Source organism: Phragmites australis, chromosome 9 (genome assembly GCF_958298935.1).
Source record: "Phragmites australis chromosome 9, lpPhrAust1.1, whole genome shotgun sequence".
Taxonomy (NCBI): Eukaryota; Viridiplantae; Streptophyta; class Magnoliopsida; order Poales; family Poaceae; genus Phragmites; species Phragmites australis.
In genome coordinates this window covers 15345777-15352311 of record NC_084929.1, presented here as the reverse complement: position 1 = coordinate 15352311, position 6535 = coordinate 15345777, and positions in this window count along the sequence as shown.

The following is a 6535-nucleotide window of genomic DNA, read 5'->3' as shown; positions in this document are numbered from 1 at the left end:
AGGGACTAACCCTCGACAAGTATTCAATAGTTCTAAGTCACAGTAAAATTGTTCAGTAGTGTGCCAGTAGTATCAGTAGTCGCTAGTAGAGTCAGTAGTGTTAGTGGTTGCCAGTGGTATCAGTAGTTTTTGTTCAATAGTATCAGTAATTTTGGTCACTAGTTTGTTCAGTAGTTGTTAATAGTTGCCAGTAGTTTGTGTCAATAGTTGTTAACAATTGCCAGTAGGATCCAATAATATCAATAGTATTTTTCAATAGTTATTTCAGTAGTTGGTCATGCCTTTAGTGGTTAGTAGTTACGCACAGGGGGTGGGGCGCATGGTGAGGGGGACACGTGGTGGGCGCAGAGGGGATCCGGGCGCAGGGGGGGCACATGGCGCGCGCGGGCAGGCGCTAGCACAGGGGGCACAGGGCACGCGAGTCGAACTAGCGAACGGGGGGGCATATGGCACGAGGGCGGGTCGTGCGTGGCGCTCGTGGTGCTCGGGCTGAGCGGGCGCACGTGCTGGGTGCTGGGGCGGTGGACTGCTGTGGGCAGGCGGGCTGGGCGGGGTGAAGAATAACCATTCTGCACCTTATGTGTAGAATAACACTACCGTGTATAGCACTATTCATATATATACACACATTCATATGCATGTATATATATTTTTACATGTTTTGTTTAATTTTACAGAAGCTTTGTTTCTTTTTATAAAAAATAATTTTTTATTTGTTTTTGTTCAAAATTTTAAACTGTTACAGGATCCAACCACCATCCGTTCGAATCCCGCTAGATCTGCCTGCCATCTACTTGGAAGCGGCAGTACACAGGGGTGGGGGTCATAAGTGCTCACGGAGGCGGAAACAAACTTTTTAGCTAGCACAAACAATTTGTAGGTAATATGGTTTAAACAACCCAAGTTGTTCACTATATTGAGCATATTACGGAAAACTTTGAAATATTTCTTTTGAAAAGAACTCTAGGTAGTATTTGCAAAGTGCACCTAAGTCAAATATTTTGACACTCTAGTTTTTAATTTCTCAATTTCCTAAAATTTTCTAGAATTTATTTGAGGTTTAAACAAATAGAATGGGTTAACACCTATTTTGTAAAATAAATTCAATATTGGCATAGGATATATTTTTCCTGAATTGTATTCATGCTGGAATTAGCATATAGGCTTTGTCGAATCACGACCTTTTCCCCCATGCCGTCAACGCAAGAGCGACTTTGTAGCACCCTAGCTTCGACACTGAGCTGCCATTGCCACCCTCGTCTGAGATCGACGGCATGCCAAATCTGCCGCATTTAGTCATCAGCGACCCACTCATGAGCTTCGTCATCATCCGTTGAACACTCATGTGCCCTCACCCTCGCTCCCCGGTCGTCAGAGCATCGCCAACATAGTCTCGGGATCGCCGCCGCCCTCACTCTCCAACCACGCAGTTTCTCAACGTGAGATCCCCATCCGATCCTGATGTTTTTTCGCCGCTCACTATCACTGCCGACGAGATAGAGCTCAAGTCTGGTAGGTTCTCGGCCGTGCGCAGCCGTGCCAGAGACCTCTGTCGTCGGTCAACCTCTCTCTGGCCACCCCCCTCTCTCTACCATCCAATCTGCTACGCACGACCAAGATTAGATCAATTGCATACCCCTTCGGTAACCAATCCCGAGCCGCCACGTGTCTAACATAAGTCTAGTCAACACCAATGCCACGTCAGCATGGCTACATTATCTCCGCATCAGCACATTTGCTGACATGTCATATCCGATCAGCATCCACATCATCGATGACAGCCCAGTCAACATCCAGCCAATAATTCAAGGTTTTCCGGTACACAAATGAGCCCAGAAATTCCTATAAATCAAGGAATTTTGTAGAAAGGTCCTTGAAACTTCAACACTTTGTATCTTTTTCGTTTTAGCTCCGATTTGTGCGATTCTTGCGCTTGAATTTTTTTTAAAATGTGATATACCCGACCATATCAGTTTTAGGTATCAATTCTCTCATCTTTATATATAATTTTCCCTTATTAACATTTAGATCCTTACAACATGAAGATATTATTTTGATTTAAACTTATGGTTGTCACAATGACATAAGTTTATGGTGTTAAAATAATATATCAATTGGTGGGTTACACATGTTAATACTTTAGTAAGTCTTTTCTATCATTTCATGTGAAACCTTAATTCCTATTACTTTATCCTTCCTTAGAGGAACTTTAGTTAATTCCACTCTCCTTTCTTAGTTCAACCAAGGTCCTAGTTCATTGTTTTGTTTCTCTTATTTTTGCAATTTGGATTTTATTTGGTGTTTATTCGATGATGTTTTTGTTTGTCGATAGAATTTGCGATTAGTTGATAATGCTTTGGACCTATTCGAAAGACTTTAAGACCAAGATTTCGACAACACTAAACAACATTTGGTTAAAAGGCAAGTGTACTCCTTAATCTTATTGCTCATATGACTTAAACTATTTTGTTTAACAAAATTGCATGCAGTTTCAACTTTATGGGTAGTTACCTCTGTTAAAGTTTACTTAGATATTTTCTTATCATTCCTGTGAGCCTAAGTTGTTTATGGTTAGATATCTTTCATCAGTAGAAATGTTTGGCGATGCTATCAGGAATGTTGGTGTCTTATACTTGACTAATAGACTTATGTAACGAGAATGATTAATGTGGCTAACGGTATAGAAACATGGAACCTTAGACCTTGAGAAAGTGGTGTTTATGATGTTTATGATGATGATCATAGTTATGTTGTTGGTTAGGTATTTGCTCAAATAACTTAAGTGAGGACCGGTTCATGGAACGATAACCTAAGATATTTCGTACAAATACGAGACTGATATGGATAAGCTTAGCTAATTAATTAGAGTTCTCCCAGTATTATGTGGGCCGGTTAGTGGAGCTGTAGACTGAAGGTTGTGTACCTTCTAGGAATAGCAAGGCACAAGAGAGGGCTTCTAGGAGGAGCAGCACCCAGCGATGAAACCTGGAGTGGGCGACACATATTGGGAAGATTCTTTGTAAAGGCTTCATGGTGATCTCTTGGTAATGCACCTTAGGCAGTGTGTATAGTGTTTGGTTGGCACTGTAATATGGAGACTTTTAGTCACTTGGTAATACGAGTGATGAAATCATGACATGTGAGAAATTTGTACAATATCTACAGAGTGTAAAATCTAATATATCGGTCATGTTTGTGGTTATAGGAGACTTGAATCCTCACATAATTAAATGAGTTTGATTGTGGTTATAGTTATGATGGTATTGGATAGTAAGTTTGGTGATGGTTTTGACCAAGATGTTGATCTTGGTGGTGATATTATTTAGTGGGTTAAACTTCACTTAATTTAATATTTTTAATTAACTATCTTTTATTACTCGTATTTATACAAATAAATCCTTATGTCAATATGTTCTTGTTATAAGTCTATATATCATTATTCTCTTGTACATTTACTGAGCGTGACATGTGTTCATCTTTGCTATTTTTTTCTATAACATGCGACATATGTGATGCTACTTAGTGAGTGAAGATGTTGAAGATTAACCAGATGAGGATGTGACGCTCTAGTATGTGTCTCCTAGTTGGTTACTTGTAGTATGGTTGGACACTAGTGCTTATATTCCACTGTAAATATCTATATAGAAGACAAGATATGTCAGTTGTTGAGTTTACCGTTTAATTTTTTAAAGTATTACTATTATTATTTCACATGTGATGTCATTATGTGAGTTAAATATTTTGGATACACGTAAATTATATCTAGTTTTATCTGTTAAAACCAAATACGATAGATGTTTTTGTCAAAATGTTTCACTTAGCCTAATGTATTTGCTAAAAAAAGTTAAAAATGATCGTGCCGCGGCCAAGGAGATAGGAGAAAATGTAGGACCTACTTGTCTGTTGTGGTAGCCAAGGTCAACATGGATATAATGAGATGCCCTCGCAAAAGAAAAAAGATATGAGATGTAAACCATGTACGGTGATCTGAATCTTTGATCATGTTGGCACAATTATCCTGATAGCATGCATGATCCAAGTACTACGAATTAGAGCATTGCGCCTTAAAATTTCCACGCTGGAACGGTTCAGAACTTGAGAGGAAAAACAGAGCAAAAAAAAAAAAAAAGAGGAACGCATTTCCCCAAGAATCCTGTCTGGTGGGGCCCACCCCACTACGGAAATAGAAAACATTTCTTGTCTCTATCCTCTTTTTTCCCATTCTAATACTAAGTAAGGACGAGGGCATTCCGGTCATTTCTCCACGTGGGCGGGAATTGGCGCGAAAGCGGTCGCACTCGCTTTGGCCGCGCGGCAAGTTCCCGCGCAGCGCACACGGCGCCGGCCCCACCGGGCCGCCCCACTCGACGATTGAGATCTCGGCGCGTGTTCCGGGGTGGGGTGGAGTCAATCGGTTGCGAAGATATCCAGGGTCGACTAGTCGCCGGACGCAAATAGAAGAAGCAGGACAGTCCAGTCTCGGATCACCGCTTACGTGGCAGGCACGAGTCAAGAGACTGAAGCCTAGAACTACAGTGCGATGCTTGCATCCGCTTCCTGCTCGAGGCGACTGACGCCGACGTTCGATGCGCTTCACTGACCAACCCCGTGACCTGTCGGAACGCCATCGATTTCTCATGCTACGGTAAACCTACCTACATGGAATACCTTGCAAACAATGGCACTTTCGTTAGATTTCGAAAAAGAAAAACAAAACTACAAAACCACGAGAGATTCGAGACAAGAGCTGGGAGAGACGGAGAGTAGGACAAAATTCTTTTGAACTCGAGCACCATCCACATTCCACACGAACAAATTCCACAGAAGTTTACCTGCTATTACCGAGGAGGGGGTAGGATACTAAGCGAATTAAGCATGTCCAATAGTACATCATAGGGTATGCTGTATACATGTTTAATAACTCTAGATACTACAAAATTAAATATGTGGTATATGTTATACTGAAAGTTTTAAAGATATATACTATGAAGGTCTCGATTGGTTATATAACTTGAGAATGACTAGTCTTAAATCGGATTCATCTACCTTATCTTGATACATAAGATGAAAGATTTTCTATCGACTACGGTTAGATAGCAGGTGGCAAATCAATCATACATAAAGTGAGAACTTAGACCCCCAGAGGGGGGAAGGGAGAAAACTCACGTGACATCATTATTAGTTTAGCTTAGATCTGATCTACTCTCCGTAATAGGAATAGACACATTGCTTGTACTCGAGGTAATTCATATACATCACCATCCATATAGGACGCAGGCTATTACTCCATCTGAGGGTCTGAACCTGTCTACATCGCGTGTCTCGATACGTGTTCAATCTCTGATCTCGAAGGTACCTTAGTCAATTACACACATATTGTTAGAAACTAATCTTCGACAGTTGGCGTAACAGGTAGGAGGCTTTTTCTAATTTTTCAGGATTGATCATGTCTTGAGTTCACATCCGCACTAGTTTCTCTGACGATGGTTTCTACGACCACTTCGAGTCGGCGAAAGCCATCTACTCATCACCTCCTGTCGGATCTAAGATCTTCTTCGAAACTATGATCTTCCGTTGGAACGATCAAGGCGGATTGATCCACACTGGTATTCTCGAGTCCAGCCCATTGAACGCATATCGTGAAGTGGGACATCTCGACTGGGATCCCAAGGAGCCTAACATTCTCTGGTGCATAGATACTGACAGTGAGGACGAGGATCAGGATAGCAACAACGACAAGTCGACCAATAGCCAGAGCAGCCGAACAGATCGATTCGTGTACATGGCTCGAGGATTCGAAGCTACACCCGACGACCCGATGGTGGTAGATCAAAACACCGCAGAGAACAATGACATCGGCATTCCCTCGGATCTAGCAGCGGCAGCCGTCATCCACGGTACTGGTGTCGATGGAGATATACCGCCAGGAACGTGTGTGGCTAGAGCCCAGTTCGCTCCTAATACTACTGATCATCGACGAACCGCGGGAGGTTAGGTACCCTCTAGTCTTCAACGACGACTTTCAATAGGTACTCCTCCACCAGCACCAGTCCTGAGATTGAGGAACGGATACTCTCAGGACAACCATCACAAGGCTTCATCGACTCGGACGCGTAAAAGTCTCTGTAGTGGTGTATTTAGCATCCCAGAGGCTAACGTCCAGGGTGCTTATCTGATTCTATGATGCTTTTTTGAGTTGGATTTAGCGAATCCTTTAACCCTGATGCTCAATCAAGTGAATACTTTACTTGATGCGGCTCAAATCCAGGCTGCTCGAGTAAAAAACCCTGGTGGTTCTAGGCACCTTAGTCGGCAAGGAGCCAGTTCAAGGAGCCACAGACGCGAACAGTCCAGGATCGACGGATCACAGATGGGAAGCTCAGGCGATCGAGGTCGAGCGCAGTCCTGTGGGCCAGGTTGCAACTGCCCTATTCATAGGCGTATAAACCAGGAAGACTTGAGAAACCACATCCTTCATGATAGGCACAATCTACAGAGATGTTAGACAACCATCGCGTGGAACGCCATAAAGACG